The 17,552-nt window shown below is 38.2% G+C and overlaps 1 protein-coding gene across 6 annotated transcripts in view; it reads right to left on the bottom strand.

Annotated features, from left to right (window-relative positions):
* The window catches only part of LOC129730314 (putative protein kinase C delta type homolog), a 145,674-nt gene extending 129,062 nt beyond the window's left edge, over positions 1-16,612 (bottom strand). For 2 of the 6 annotated variants that reach the window (XM_055690319.1, XM_055690168.1), the window contains exon 1: positions 15,257-16,612. The gene's annotated coding sequence lies outside the window, so the exon portion shown is untranslated. The remainder of the gene's footprint in view (positions 1-15,256) is intronic. The other 4 variants (XM_055689921.1, XM_055690084.1, XM_055689999.1 and 1 more) reach the window with 4 other exon arrangements.
* Positions 16,613-17,552: the final 940 nt, after the last annotated feature.

Below are 17,552 nucleotides of genomic sequence, written 5' to 3'. Positions count from 1 at the left end.
ACGTAATTTTTTAAAAGTACCCAAGTAATATCGAGAGATTCTCTCTTCTCTAATACAGTTTTGCAAATATACAGAGATATGGAATGTTCAATTTTCCACATTACTGAGAGCCATTTTTGTCACAATGAAATCCGCAATTATATCACTTCCCATTCAACAAAACTAAAAGCAGCAAAAAATTAAATAAATTTACTTGAAACACGACACACGATCTTGGTGGAAACGAGTGTAAAGCAGTTTCCACCAACAAACGACATCAATGGTAGCCTTTCTTCATAGACGCGTAATCTAAATTGCACCGAAAAAGAAAATTTGTGTGGCCTGGCACGATTATATGTTTTATTTTTATTTAATTTTTTTCCTTTTTTTTGGAATGTGTCGACGAAGAAAGCGGGAAGGGGTTCGGCAGCACACAACAATTTAGCCTCGCACCAAGACGAGCGAACTATGCTGATCCTCGCGGTGTGATATTTACGTCCTACTGCACAGTGATACTCAGGAACACAAGCGACACGTTGTCTTCGGTCCTCGTCGGTTAGAGATCCACGTCCGATGGAAGATTGCCGTCAACAGTGACACTATGTTGTAAACCACTTTGTTTGCAGATTTTGACGGATTTTGCATAAACAACTTGCCGAAATGAAACGAACTAGACTTGGTGTGGTGTGGTGCTATATGACATTATGTGGATTAAACAGCACGTGATTGATGAATTGCATAGACGCGGTTTGCGTATTTGGACAAACCAACGGATGAATGAAAATTTACTGTGATAATTTACCGTGTGTCTCCATCGGAGACTTAATCGGTGGAGACGCATGGTAGCTAGACAGGCGCCCGTGGCATACGCTTGACAGTTTCTGTGGAATGTTTGAAGTGATATCTTTCGCGGTCGGCCACTTGTTTGCATATGTGTTCCACACAGAGATTTACAGAGGTGCGTATATTTACTGTCGACCACCGGCAGTGGTGCCCTCCCCCGCAAACACAGAACTGCGCGGCGAAACACAACGAAATTGTTGCCATTTTTCCATGGTCGTTTCACTCAATTGTTTACGTTGAAGCTGTACTGCTACTGTTTCCTACGCGCTCGGATCGGCTCGGTGGATGAATGATGCCTTCACTCCACACGTGCCTGCCTTCAGGCTGGGGCAATAAATCTCACGGCTTTTGCGAGGAATTCAAATACGAGATAAATTAAATCCGATGCCAAGAACGATAGATTATCGATCGTATTTCAACGTTTTGTTATTCTCTGTCTGTCGAGCGCGCCGGGTAATAATTCCTGTCGGCTGTTTGTTTCGAGCAGTTATTAAAACAAAGTTAGATGAGCACAAAGCCTATAAAATAGTCGTTTGCCTTCTTTTTTGGCGATTATGTGGTTAATAGATCGAAATGGGAAAAGATCTAATCGACTTAATTTTTCAAGCGCATTTGTAGGAAATGACGCAAACAATATGATAGCTTGCGATACTTTGGAAGTTTGTAATAGCATGTTTCATTGTCAAAGAATTGTGGAAGATAAGCTTAAACGGAATACCTGTAACATCATTCACTATTAGTTTTTCATTTCGTTTTATAGTTTTCACTAACTGTAAATAATAATGAACGATTTCAATCTAAATTCATTCGACGAAATTTTGTGTGTGTAAGACACAAATGTATTGATTGGAATTTTGATAAAACTACGCAAATTTACCCAAGGTTGTTCGATGCAAATCGGTTAAATGTCCTAATTTTGATATCAAACAAGAACATTATCTATGGATCCAAAAAGAACAGTACATCTAGACTTAACAGGAGATAAAGTTTTTTTTTTCGCAACAAGATTGATTTTCTCCTGGCTAACAAACTCGTCAATCAATTTGTCCCGACTAGACTTTGCGGTGTCCGTTTGCAGTTATTATTACAACAGCGATCGTTGAATAAATAAATTTGTATTTAGGTCTCAAACGTAATATCATTTGAATTCACAACGTTTTTCACAAAAGACAAGCAGAGTGAATAATGCCAAAAAATCGAAAATATACCGTAATAAGCAGTTTTCATTTAGTGGAAAAAATTGACCCTTGATGTCTAGGATAAAAATGTTCGAAATAGTTTGTATAGTCAAAAGCAAACAAAATTGATTATAACATTTTACAAAAACTATGTTTAAGAAGAATTTTTTCATCGAGCTCTTAAATGTTTTTCGAATTTTTCATACACAACTTAAGTCAATTTCTGGCACAATTTTGTGAAGAAATGTGTAATTTAATAGATTTTAAAAATAGCGCAAACTTCCAAATTTTAGGAAAAAGCGACGAAAGGTGTGAATTTTTTCCTAATGTGACAATAAACGAACGAAACAATAAACGTTATATACCTTTTGAGTTTTCAAAAAACCGAAAAAAAATTTATTGCATTATCTCCAAATGCAACATCTTGAGAACATTTTCACAAATTTTCATAAAGATCTGAGCAATAGGAAGAAAGTTAGAGCAATTTGCAGCGCGCCTCGCCATGGCCGCATAAGCTAAACTTGAAACTTTACACGCGATTATCTCGGAACAGTGTTTTCCGAAAAATGATTTTGCCGTGATCCTGATTGCGGGAAAACTACTGAACCGATTTCCTTCATCTTTTTTTTTTTAATTTTCGTTATTAAATTCGTCGGTCCTTGAACGTTCGCTTTTTGAAACATACAGTTACATTTTGCCGCAAAAGAAAATTTCATGCAATTTTTAGCGCTCAAAACGTGCATTTTTTTGGGAAAAACGTTCCCGTTTGCACTGAAAACAAAATACTCATAAAAGCGATCGTTCAAGGACCCGGCACACTTCTAAACTAATGAAATAATATGAGTTTTTTGATTTCGGTTGACCCGCTGAGTTTCTATCAGGATCACCGCAAGCCTCTGCAAAAAAATAGCGTTTCGGGGAAACGGCCATTACTCCAATAATAATTGGTATATCTCAAAATCAATCGTATTTTTTTGGTGTTGATAAACTGTACTTTCAGAAAAATACCACATTGATGCAATGAAAATGGTGCTATGCACTTAAAAATAGATTCAAACTTCCCTCATTTTTCAAGACCAAAAAGGTATATAACCCCTAAAAAAATCATTATTACCCTATTGTTTTTGACAAAATTTTCAATTCAAGTATATTTATAATAAATGCGCACAGTTGTACCAGAAACATTGTTTTGGCAAATTATTTTTAGAACTTAATTTCTATTTTCAACAACGGCTTTTACCCGTTAACATTCAAGTTCATCAAGCAGACAATATGTGCAGTAGGGAAAGCGAAAAATAAGTGAATAAGCGAATAGAATAAATCGGCAGTGGAATATGATACGCATATAGATTGTGGAACAGTACCACCGTCCCCCGTAGTTTTATTGATCAAAACACCATGCCGGAGACAGGGAAATTGCGGGTTCAAGTCCCGTCGGGATGTGGTATATTTTTTCAAATCTGTACCATATTTCCAGTTCGCTTATTTTTCGCTTTCGCTACTGCACACATTATCTGCTTAATGAAATTGGGAAATTAATTTAAAATAATTTGCAAAATACATTATGTCCAAGTTTTTTCTATAGAAAATTTATCAATAAATGACTTTCAGTGAATTTTGAGTTATAAAGTAGGCAATGTATGTGATTTTTTTTAGGATGCTAATAATGCACACTGATGATGTGATTTAGACTCAGCAAAAAATTCCCTCGTCCCGTCTGGCACACCCTAAAAACGACTTTCTGATATTCTTGTAACACGTCTATTATACGCTTGATAAAATGGTGTGTGTGTGTGTTTGTAAGTTAGCATCCTACTGAATCAATTCAATCCCTCTAATGCTGACACCAATCCACCTGCAATTAAGCGCAGATTAGACAAAACGCCGCCCCTGGCGGATATGAATGAACCACGTATATTCTCTAATTCATATGGAACGGAAACGTCTAGGGAGTGACCCATATTCCCGAATGCAGCACACGGAAACGGCAAACTATGTATGACATCAGAGCTGCAGATCTTGCAACAGGCAAAAATCATGCGCTCGTTTATTGAGCTAATGACACGTTTGGCATTTGAAATCTGCCCCGGCTAGAGTCAATTTATCTTCAAAAGCTGTGTAGGGAGAGAGAAAGAGAGAGCAACAGCTTGTAGCATTTGCCCTGTGTTTGACTGCTGACTGCTGATGCGATCATTAAAAACTACAAATGAACTGCAACTATTTCAGATTCAGATGCTTCGGTTTCGCATTTAATTTGGCCCCGAGAATCGGACTCCGAATGTAGACGGTAATTCATATTCTATTTCCCGCGTTCGATTCTACCAACACCTTTAGTTCTAGTTTTGTGGAGGGCTGTCGTCTCACTTATGGATTGAATCAATAATCTTAAGGTTGATAATAAGCGTAGTAAAGCTGTCTCTCGAGCGTTCCGCTGATGAAAATTGAATATGAATTAAAGCTGATCGTAAAATTAATCTAAAATTCCTTATGAAAAGCGCCAATTTCATATCGTACCTGATTCGTCTATCCTGTAAACTTTGATCTTTACACGACTAATGGACGGCGTAATGAAATTTCGCTTGACTCCTTTCTACGCTGCACAGTGGAGAAATTGCGGTGAAAATCTACATTTGATGTTATGTTCTCATTCGGAATGATGATGATGGTGAATGGTAATGGTGAATTAAAAACGAAACGAATTACATTGTATTCCGGCAAAATATGTCTCTGGATAATTGAGTTCAGACCTGCTGCGAAAACTTTCAAAATGCTTTACTTTTATTGGCTAGCATCTATAAAAACAATTTTAATAACGGTATTCGGTCGATTTCAGCCAGTATTTTGTTCCAAGTACCCCGACATTTAATCTTCCACTCTGCGAATTGCTACGTCTGGGCCAGACGGTTCGGTGCTGCCATTCGGCTGAAATTGATTTTACGATTCATTTTTTGTTGCTTTTTGTTCTACCTAACGTGCGGTCTTAGCGATACCGGCCACGGCAGCTGAAAGCGTCAGTGTATCGATATCGATCAAATGCGCATCTGCCAAGCCCATCGACGATTGGCAGTGCAAGCTGGACGAGCTGACTCAAACCAGGTCAGGAAACAGTAATTTAGAACAAATGGTGCTTGAAAGTCAAATGATGCTTAAACTAGCACGAAACGATGGGCCCCCATGTGGGTCGATCAGTGGCAGGAGGGCGATGCAGTTGAGCAAACTTGTCAACAAGTACAGGTTAACCGGGTTAATGGTAAGTATTAGTCATTGAAATGATTGAAACGGTAGAAAATTTGCATGAATAATAATTCAAAAATGCTTTTTTTCTGTGCTGAAATTTGTAGCAAATCTCTATACGCTTCTGTGTGGTTCTTTTTTTTTTTAAATTCGTTTCTTACAAAGTGTTTTGATGTTTGGACAAAGCGTTCAAACAAATCTTTGTTTTGGAAACACGTAATAACTTTTGGTCAGGAATCATCAATACAATAACAAAAATATGTACCAGCATCGCCTTACATGTTTGCATTTCTATCGTTAAAAATTTTCGAAAGCTGTCAAATCTACTCCAATAATTGAATGAATTGAATGAATTGAACAATAATTTTACAAATCTACCATAAAATTAATAAAATATTAACAACTAAGCAAAGCCGAGGTGTTTTATTCCGATTCTGAATATGGTTGTTTTTGTGAGACTAGAACATGTGGGGGACATATTTGTGAAAGCCGGAAATCTTTGATTTTAGTGACTCAATTGACCTACCGCAACCTAGACTCGTATACAATTTACACGGGAAGCATGAATTCTAGGCTGACCAGACGTACCGTTTTGAACGGGACAGTACCGTTTTTTCGACTGTTTTCAACCGTACCGTCTTTTTGCCATTTTGTACCGTTTTCGGATACTCCTTGAAAAATCTTAAATAGAGCTTTGCATTGAAATTTCTCCAAATGGAAAATAAGTTTCCAAGCAGCCAGGATTTTAGTATATTACTGAGTAGGTTTTGTGCTTTCCTGATAGCGCCGCACCACTTGAAGTACATAGTGAAATGATGAAAAAGTCGCGAAGTTGAAGTTGATTATTTAGTCAAAATCTCGATCATCATGTGACGAATTTCAGGAACTCATTGCAAAAAATCACACTCTTTAGCATCGGGCAAGTTCATCAAAGCAATGAATAATTGTTTGTATGCTTTGGTTGGTAAACATTTTCAAAAATCAATTTTATCATGTGTCCCGTTTTTTCAACTCAATTGTCCCGTTTTAATCCCGAGATAATCTGGTCAGCCTAATGAATTCCAAAATCCACGCAAAAAACTTTTTCACTTTTTACTTTTTTACAAGTTGCGTGATTGACACTTCCAAAAAATGAGAAGCTAACTTAGTTCACACCTAACACTATTGAAAAATAAAACATCTTTTATTTGGGAACAAAATAAAACCAAGTAAAAAATTAACCGTCAGAGAGAAACAGGGGCAGTGTGTCGCTTGGAAAACCTGGTGTTATCAGAGAATTTGATTTTATCGAAAAAAAATCGGGATTTTAATTTTTTCCTCGCTCTTATTCTGATGCTTTTACAGCTAATATATAGAGCAATTTAATAAAAATCACAAGCTTTGGGAATTAAACAGAGCGAAAAACAACATCGGAAATGATTATATCGAATTAAGATGATGTTTATAAAATGTTACCCAATTTCAACTTAAAAGGTCATTATTTACCCATTTTGCAAGCGCATTGTTCAGTTCTAATTGAACTGTACAAAAGTCTCCACAAAAAGTTCACGACAAAACATGTTGAAACTGAAAATCTTCCGGTCTCGGCCGTATATAATTTCTTTAACTTCAACAATAACCTCGACAATACCTGAATACCTGCCAAAGTAATGGTCAAAAAGCACTTCGTTCTTCTTACAATCATAATAATGTTAATAAAAAAAAATAAAATGATAGTTAAAATGATTTCATGATGTTTGAAGAAAATTTAGATTCCATTTCTTCGAAAACAGGATGCCGATAGAAGGTATGTGTTCTGGCCAGATAAAACGGCATCATAATACGCAAAAACCGCGAATGTTTCTAAACAACCATATGACCCCATTCATATCCGACGTACACGGCTCAACAAATATCAGCGTCGTCCAATCGAAATTCCATGGTGTACCAAAATAACTGGAGAACAACGTATTGCAAACAGTCGATTGGTAGAATCAACATATGCATCGAAAAATCGTGAATACGGGTATACGGGTATGTGATACAGAACCTGAAAAAAATGTTCAAGTCCTTTGGCAATCAAATAGACTGATTCTACTTAAATTCGAATCCATGACCAACCGCTTGTTAAACTGCCACACAGACCGTGCGACTATGAAACTTTCTCTACAAAGGCCTACTCTACAGACGGAATTTATGTTTCGAGATCTACTAGGAGATTAATAAATATGTCACAAATTTTAGACATAAAATATACAAAAGTTTACGAGATGACAGAAGATTTTCTCGTGAAAAAAAAACAATGATTTTATTCGCTTTTCACATTTCATACGATAGCTAGTTTTTTTCCTGTATGGACCCATCACTGCGACCAGAAACTTTGATCGTTCGTGATATCGCCCGGGTGTTTGCTGTATTCCGCACTTCTGTTACACTGGTCGACAAAAGGAAAAGAAGAGCACTTTAAAAGCTCAAATGAAAGATAATAGCTATTCAACCATTTCTATGAACTTTGGTGCCCCTAGCCATTATTGCTGTAAGAATGAAGAAAATCCGTTAGAAACTAACTGTGTTTCAAGCATTCTAAGGTAGACAATTTTCGTGACATTATCGATGTTTTCGGTTTGTCAATTTGTACCCCTACGTCAGAACCCTCAAAGACCTTGAATTGTAGAATTTGCCCTAGGAAAATCCATGTCAAATGCAGGAGCAGCTTGCTTCGGTATTAGTAGTTACAAGCCAAGCCAGTTCCAAGCTATTGCATGTTTTGGAAATGATTCAAGAACAAGGAACTTGTGTTCTTTTAAAGAGACGTTGAATGTTGAATGAACAACGATATCGACTTTAATTAATGCGGTTAAGCCGAGCACTGCACATAGGAGTAAATCAAGTAAAAACCTGATCAAAAGTCAAAAAAGCAAAAGTGTATTAACCATGTTCTGCATAGTCTCATTTTGAAGTGTGATACCTACTGAATCTTTCGACAACTTATGAGCATCCGGAAGTATTGTTAACCTTTATTACAGCTGATTGAAATCGATGAAATTTTAGTTTTCTGTTGTTGCATTCGATGCTCCCGTACCGTTCACTGTTTTTCAAAACTATCAAGTGCAACGTAGTGATTTATCATCAAACCAATTATGGTTATTGTCAACGAAGGTTAGTTCAATCAATCTTCAAACTTAAAAGACTAATAAACAGTTTCGATATTGCCAGGGAACATTTTAAAAAACACAAAAATGCTGTAAATGAGTTTTTTTTATATGTCATATTATATGAAGTAAGTTGAGTATCAATGAGTTTCAATGTAAACAGTCAATTGCAAATGAAAGCCTGTATGTTTCTGGTCAAACTGGTGGTATTAGAATATCCGAACCAATCCGAACTCATAAGTTACATTATTTTAAAAATTAGCGGAAAAATTCAATTTTTCAGCTTCCGGCAGTGTTTTTGCGTTAGTTCCAAGACATAGATACATCAAAGTTTGCAGATTATGTCCTTAAAACTGCTTAGCTCTACATTCGGCTTTATCCTTGGTATCCAAAGACTCCTACTTTGCATAAAATATAAAAAAGGTCAAACTTTTTCGTCCGTAGCAATGCAAATGTTGCGAGTGAAATGTTCGTACACGGGCAATGATGATAATACTAGTGACTCTTCAGATTCTTCTGAGTACTCAGATTGAATAATAAACAAATCAGTGTTAGTCCCGCACCTCACTGATCTAAAAAACTGTTATATTTCATTCACAAAGGCTCAGCCATACATTGTAGAAAAGAAACTACCATTGAATTCGAACTACACCATCAGAAAAGTATCAAATCGTTCAAAGGTGGGTTACACTCCCCCCACAATTATGGAACTCCCACAATTACGGATCACTTTTGTGTCTGAAGTTATTTAACTCAGTTAAACTAACGGTTCAAAGGCATGTAACATTTTTGCAGTAAAATATTCCATATTTGCTAGCTTTGAACACGGAAAACGTCGTTCTTATTCCTAGATTGATGTGTTTTTTATAAGCGTAAAATATTGTCTTCCAGAATCTATCAAAATGTTTGCCGTTTTTCTCAATCAGCGTAAGAAGCACGCTCATCATACATAAGGTTCATATGTGATATAATCGCTAATTCTCATGCAAAAAATAACTCATACACAAAGATCAAGGTAAGTTCTTCACGATTCATCAAAATGTTGATGGTTGATAACGATTTTTCTGTAAAAACTAGTTATTTTCTAAGTGTTCCATAATTGGGACCGAGACAAGATAGTTCTCTATAAATATGGAACACTCCGATTCAAATGTGATTTTCACCACTTAAAAAACCCTCTCAACTTCTTATAAGCTCCGAACGGAAGCTAAACAGTGCTGAGCCTTTGAAAAATATTTTTCCCAAGGCACGAGGGACAGGAAAGCTACGTAAAGCGCGAAACTGTTATGATGTACCGTATATCGTCAAAAACCTGTCCCCTTGGATAGCCCCTTATATGTTTCCTGTCCAAAAATCCTTTAAAATAATTTTGATCAGGTTTGATGTTCTAAGTGCTCCACTGTGCACTGTGCGAAAAACAGCCACAGCACAATCAGAGGTACGAAGAACTGATTCTACTGCATGACAACGCTCATTCTCATATTTTCGAAGATGGGCGATACGGCAACTATTCATAGGTACCGTAAACTGGGGTGACTGGGATCACTTTTTGACGTAGGACTACGTCTTTGTTTTCTATACTAGATTACATTTTGTTAAATTGAAAATGAAACTGGCAAATGTTGCGTCAGAATTCCATCGATTATAGCAAGCGAACGACTTAATGCATTTTAGTCATTTATATGTCGGTGGATAGATAAAATGTGTAACAATTGTGTTAGCGGAGAAACCGTCGAACAAGCCACCCTGGTTAATAATGATCCCGAAGCGCGCTTGACAACCGTCAAAGCGGCGCCTCAAATGACAAAGATCTGCGGCGGAAGTGTTTAAACTGTCAGGTGATCTGTCTTTCTTTCTAAGTCCAGAGGCGATAGTGATTTAGTGATAGTGAGTGGTTTTCCGGTTTATTTGTTTGTTTGTGCTCACTCGAACACCGTTTTCAGTCAAATATTAGTAACGGAAATTAGTTAATCTAAGAACCAGAGTGATTTTCGCATCGGGAAAGAAAAAACTTTTTTTTGAAGCATATGAAAATCACTTAGTAGTATCGAAGGTGTTTTGGTTTTTTTCTCTTTCTCTATGCTGCGTGGCCACGCCCTAATAGCAAAAATATACGCTGAACTCGATACAAAAGACTGCGTATAGAAAATTCAACTTCAGTCTAATTTCTCACACAATAGCGAGTGGAGTACGTTTAGTCCTACGTCACCAATTCATACAACCCCTAGGGCTGTATACCTTGTAGTATTTGAATATAATTATGATATACTAAAAAAAGCTGGACCCGGCAAACGTTGTTTTGCCTCGAACGAAATTTTGTGTTGAATGATGATAACTTCGAATTATAAATTGTTAAGTAGTGTGCCGTTTAAGATTTGTTTCTAGCAGTAGTAATACATTGATTTTGATTATCTCTAACGTTATCTGGTATAATTTTCGTGAAGTTTGTTGAAGAAGATTTCGATTCCCGATGCAGTCGAATGGCCCAAAGAGCGTAAGAAAACGAGGAAGAAGATCTGCAAAACCGTTGTTCTTCTCAGTAAAACAAACCACAACCACAACAAATTTCTTTTACTTCAATAATACTACGCTGTCAGGAAATTGAACATAAGAAGTAACGTATTTAAACAAAATATCAAATATAAGCCTATAACATTAAGCCACTTAGTTTACTGCAATGTGATGCAGTTCTCAATAGAATTCACATATTTCCAATGATTGACTTTTTGATTTGTTTATAGTTTGCAAATTACATGGCGAATCGGATAATAGATCTGTTCAAGCTCGAATGGCAAATCCATGCTGTGATACATAGGTTTTTATAATTTACGTACAATTTTCTCCCATTTAATAATTTTGGTTGGTTCAAGTTCTAAGTATTATCCATTGGAGGGTTACTTTCTCATGATTACATTACAATCTACTGATTGATACATACAACATGTTGATATCCACGAACTTTGTTTTCAAATATAAAATTCAAATCCTCGACATCTTTGTTTTTCGCCACCAGGACTGCAAGTGCACTTAATATTGGTTCACATGATTATTAGCTGAAAGAATCCTAATTCCTAATGAGTTACTCTTTCGTCGATTATGCGGCAGAAATATTGCGGGAATGAATTAATTCAATTGAAAATGCCAACTAGATAACTAGATAAGGCTTCTTCATTGTCAATCGCTTCTGTGCATCATCCCGATTATAAAAATACTTATATTTGACGGTGTTCATTCGTTTCGGGATCTTCCAGAGAAGGGTTAGTCGCCATAATAGAATTTAAAACGGAATCCATTCGCCTAATTAGTTCTAGTGTTGTGTTTTATTGGTATGGGAGCCCACTCTTTCAAAATGACGGAGGGGTATCGAACCACTATATAAACGTGTTTTGCCCCCAGAAACGATGTATATTTATCATATAAAAAAATAGAAAGGAAAGATACTGAATACAGAGTTGCTATTTGATATTTTTAAAACTAGTACTGGCCTTCATTGGGCAAGATCCAGTTACTACTTTAAAAGTTTAGCAACAATTGTGCTGTATTTAAACATTCTCTGAAAACAGCTGCCGTCGTGTAGAGCCCTTTTCGGAGCATCTGGATAACCAGAATCGAAAAAGTCCAATCAAAGTTTATAAAATTCGCTCTAAGACTACCTCCTTGAAAAAATCCTGATGCGCTACCTCCGTACGAAGCCCGGTGCAGACTTTTAGGAATGGACACTCTCGGAAAGCGACGCAATGTGCAAAAAGCGGTTTTCGTTGGAATGATCCTGCTAGGGGAGATTAACGCGACCTGGATTCTCAAACAAATGGATGTGAACGTGCTGTCCGATGAATGTAAACAAAATAAATAACAATGACAATATTGGAGAAGAAGGAAAGGTTTGCAGCAGGGTTCGTTTTGATAAACGGCGCGCTGAGTTCGAGTCCTCGTCAATGTGAACGTTTGCAACCTTAGTAAAAAAGCAAAGCATTGGTGCTATATTCCGATTCGGAACTTGACCTTCTGTTTATTAATACACAGACTTCGCAGCCGTTTAGTGTACAGGACAATTTAGTGTTCAGTGTACAGCATGCTTGTCATTCTCCTCAGTATGTGGAAAGAGCGGAGAAAAAATTCACCACGCACATCCCTTTCAGTATATGCCTGCGTGTAGCAAATGCTTTCACCACACTGCTTCTTTCTCCACTCCGAAGTATCTCAACCAACTTACAGAGAGACAAACACAATTCCAGCTCATCACACATCTGGTAGAAACAAGAGGGGTGAATCACTCTACATAGAAAACGCAGAAGTACACTACAGAGTCCACTGGCGAGTAGTCTGGAAAGTGAAAAAAAACCTGCCGGGCAAAAGTGTAGTCCTCGTGTAGCTACACCGCGAAAACGATTTTGACCAGAGTGAACTCGACCGGCACGAGTAACGCAGTCTATTTTTTCCCAATCTCTCTTTCTCTTCTGCCATGAGCAAGAAACAAACTGTAAAACGCACCGCAGATAGCTCTGCTGTATAATTATTGTGCGTGATGTCCAAACGTGTGAGAAAGTACACCATAGTTCATTGACTCGCAAGAGAGAGATTTCAGATTTCACCGCGGTGCTTTCAGGAAGCTCACCAGATAAAAATCGTATGTCGTTCTCTTCTAGCATGTGCGTTGATTTGCTGTGTGTTCTTGCATGTGCGCTGTGAGAGCAGTAGTTTTCACAGTGCAAGAAGTTCTCCTGCACTCTAGAGGTTTTCTGAGGAGAATCGACAAGCATGGTGTACAGGACAATTGCGGGGCTAGCGCTACGATCCTACTGACAATAACAGTACCTCTCGAGGCGAGACTCGAACCTACGACGGCTGACTTGTTAGGTCAGCATCGTACCTCAAGACCTTATTTGTCCCGCTTGTAAAAATGAGCTAGGCGGTAGAAACATTCATGCCTATTGGGCCGAAAAATTGAGTAATGTTCCGGCTGTTCCAACGAGTGTTGATTAGTTCCAATAGCTGATAAATAAAAGAAAGAATGAATTAAAAAACATACCTACACGCATGTTATCGTCCGCCATGACGAATGTCCCGGTTAACTGCCGGAAGGACGCACGCAAGGGCGTAGAATTTCAGAATGAAGAGAAAATTTAAGATAATCATATCCGCAATGAATTCCTCATAAACTCACAACTACATAAAGATCAGTACGCTTACCAACCTTGTAAATCGACGGCAACTGCTCTTCATGGCATAATGACTGCTATCGAAAAGTCGCTGGAGTACTAAGAAACGACGCTATGCGATTTTCTTGATAACAAAATCCTGGGACTAAGGATTAAGCGCCTTTTCTAATTATCTTTTATAATCTTCTCTTCCTTTCAGTTTTTATTTTAGTAAAATCGTTCCAAATTAGAAAAAAATGCATTTTTTACAGATTTCTCAATTTTTAATCAATTATAACCCGGTAATAAAAACATGACGTAATTGAGGGGTGGGGGTCAAGAAAGTTGTGACAGTCTGTGACAAGGTGGGGTGGGGGGAGTTAATTTTTGCCAAATGTTGCGTGACATAATTAATGAATGGTCCCGAAAGTCACTCTCTGCTTTAAAAGTTCTTTGTTTGCTATACCTTGTTCCATTTAATTTTTTACAGAATTTTTTCAAGTCATTTTGATCTCAAGTTGAAATTAAAAAAATATCATTGCCATAATTTTTCGAAATATTCTACTAGATTTGAGTTCAATGAAAGAAGAAGTCTTGAATGGTATTCAACTCTCATATTTGAATGAAACTACGGAGGAAGTAATAGTTAAACTATTTACTGACATCTCTAACAGTGCTTATATGAAATGACTCCCATAGACATTGTTTTCAAGTGAATTTACCCGACTTTACTTCGAGTTAACTCTAACAAATTGATAATCAACCAAATATTCGTCATCGATTCTAACTTTGAATCCGTTTAAATTTAGCGCCCGATTCCACTGGGTTAGTTTTTATCCGCAGATTCACAGCTCTGCAAATAACACCAGTACTACAAACAATTCTGCATCGTGGATGTACTTGAGTGTTTCGCTTTTAAATATTCATCGGAGAGCAGACAACGGCCTCGACTTCCTGCACACACAGTTAAACCGGATATCGAACGTCTCCGCCGGTCCCATCTTGGCCCCAGTGTAGCGCCTAAAATATTTCCTACCAACGATGAATGAATATTTTTGTCATTGTTTGCGTTCTTCACTGTACGGCTATTTAAAACCAGTGTCTATTCTTAGCTTATCAACTCATTGTTCTATTTATGTTGTAACAAATTGTTCGTTCTGATTTCGCAGCGAGGCTAAAAAATTTGCAACAGATTTCAGATTACGATCACAGCTGTTTGTTGCAGCAAATGGTATCGTGGTCTACTGAGTGCAGTTGCAAATTTTCACTGGAAGTGCGCGCACGTGGGACATTACATGTATATACGATGTATTGATTCTCAACTCTTCCGCTGAATGACAAGCTAATCTTCTCTTGTGTTGATGTGTTTGCAGTCCAATTGCATTCTCCCATAAACCAAAAATATTACCCTATCAAATCGCACTCACTGACACCTTGGTACTGACTCAAATAAAATATTCAGCCGCTTATTGAAAAGTATTAAAATGCGAAAGATTATATTTAATTAGAAACATCATTTTTAGCGGTTTTGGCTTGCTCAATTCGCTCTTGCTCCCGAGGGGGAAAAATAGTTACTGTATTTAGTCTAGCTTTACGACCACACTGACACCCACTCGCCCAATAGCTTGGTTGGAGAGCAAACCAGCAGCAAACCAGAAGCTAAAATATCACTTTTTTTTCCTTTAGAAACATCACTCAATTTTTTTCGGCTTAATTTTCTTTTCACTTTCGCAACTACACGAAAAATACCTACACATCTTTTTTGGAAGCGGGCTTATAGATGGGCACTAGAAGATATGTGCTCCACGTTCGGAAGGTTATGAAAACAACGTCGTTTTTCTTTCCAACTTCCTTCTTCCCCACCACCGCTGTCTGTAGGAATGAGAATCACAATTCTTTGAGCGGCTCCATCATTCTTCTGGCCGAGAAAAAAAAACATCACATTGTTTACTTACACTTTTCTTCAGCTACGCGGGTTGCCAACTTTTAATCGAAAATTTCAGAAGCGCAAGAAGGCATCGTTCGGTTACAAATAAAAGATGATCGTATCGAGCGTAAGGACTAATAACTGTTTTTCACACTATATTTCAGCACGACGAAGTCGCGTCTCACCGGCACCGAGAGCGGAAAAATATTGAAAAAAAAAATCACTGGTAAACTATCTGACAGACTACTGACCGACTGAGCCGAGAATTGTTTCGTGAATGAAAGTGTGATCAACACCGGAGCGGCCAGACCGAGCGTGTAGTAGATGGCAGATTGAGAGATTTCGTGTTTTTCTCGCAACAGGCTGTACACAGGAGGAAAACGCTGCACTGCTTTTCACGCACACTGTTGCTGCTGGCGCTCATCGCTTAGGGGAGGAAAATTCGCAATCACGAGGGATAGTGAAAATTCTCAGGTAACAATATTAGTTTTGGTGAGCAACAAAAACACAATTTTATTGAACAGCACTCCGCTTGCTTTGATTGTTGATTGCGTTTGTTTTCTTTTGAACCAACACGAAAGACCAGATCATCAACGCACACTAAGTCAAGATGCATGCTTTCTGTGTCTATTACATTGCTGACCCCGATCATTAAAATTCCGCTGCGGCCTGTCTGACCCCCTCTTGTCAACATATTTTCGCACAGGTTTACTTTCGCCACGACGTCGTTGCATTCCTCTCTCACCAGAACACGCTGGAACGGATTAAATCCCCGGCGCCGCTCGAAATCATCTGCTATTTATAAAACTCATTCATCCACCACTGCCTCAGAGTAGCTCCTGACGGAGCAGCCCACTGGACTCTTCCATGAACTTGAGAATCACTCACTTTTTTCACTGAGTAAAAATTTCCCGACAGGATGCCTCCAACAACTACACGATCGCTTCTATTTTTTCGGTTTTTCGCTGATCACTTTGCACGTATCATTTCGTTTTCAAAATTATTCTTCGCACATTCCGTCGTTGTCGTCGTCGTCGTCGTTCGCTACCAGGACAGGCTGTCTCGTGTATTCCTTTAGACACGCGGTTGCCTGGTTGCCTATTTCACTCTAACGCATGCGTGACTCTTCTAGTTCGTGCCAAAGCTAAACGGGGACTGTGGCACTTTGCAAGCCGGCTCACTCGTAAACGCGCAGCGAGCAACTAAACCGAGTATTCGTGGAAAAAGGGGGCCAAGCTTTTCCAACACCAGCAGCGCCGCACATATGGTTCGGTTGAAAATAACCGCAGAAAGGCTGGCAGATTTTGTGATTTACAGTTTTTTTAGTAAACACCGTTTATTTATGTTGATTGAAGCGAGGAGTTGTTGTTATACCGTAAGCTCTCGTCGTAAGCAGTGTCACTCTGGGAACACTGCATCAATTGGACCGAGGAAAATCTTCGCGTGCTGCTTCGCGTCTTGTCCGGTTTATACCCAACCCGCAATGTAGTCCGATGCTCGTCTGACTTCACGCACTCATGGGACGCAGTAGCGATTCTGCCTAGCATGCAACGACGACGACGACGGTGAAATGTAAGTATACTTCTTGCTGGCCAGCAGAATATGAGAGAAAAAATTGGCAACACAATGATAAAAGCAACAACGATCATCGAACAGAAATGCTGGGTGTGCATTTCAACATCGGCTGATCGCGATCATGTCAAGGTTATAAAACTGTGCGTTATTGGAAGGTGTATCGAGCTCCCGGTTTTTATTGAAAATTTACGAACTGTTTATTCGGCTCACGCGAGCGGAGCTGGTAGAATTTCGAAATTCTTCGGTAATCAATTTACTTAGCATTCTCAGTTTTATTCAAGATCAATTTGTACAATGTTTAATGGCTGTTCACGTGAGTGTAGAAAAAATTTGCTCCATAGGATTGTAAACTCTGCTTAAACAAAACTGTTTATATTATAAGGAGGTTATTAAGTTTTTATGTCTACACAATTTGACAAGCAATAAAAAAGGTGCAAAGCATTCGGCGTGATTTTATGATCGACCGGAATGAAAAAAAAAATCCAAATCGCATGCCGGTCCCATGTGCCTTCGCAAAAAATCTGTTCGAGGTAAGGTAATGATCACT

This window comes from Wyeomyia smithii, chromosome 1, assembly GCF_029784165.1.
Source record: "Wyeomyia smithii strain HCP4-BCI-WySm-NY-G18 chromosome 1, ASM2978416v1, whole genome shotgun sequence".
In the NCBI taxonomy this organism is placed as follows: Eukaryota; Metazoa; Arthropoda; class Insecta; order Diptera; family Culicidae; genus Wyeomyia; species Wyeomyia smithii.
The sequence above is the reverse complement of the archived record's forward strand: the minus strand, read 5'-3'. Positions and strand labels throughout refer to the sequence as shown.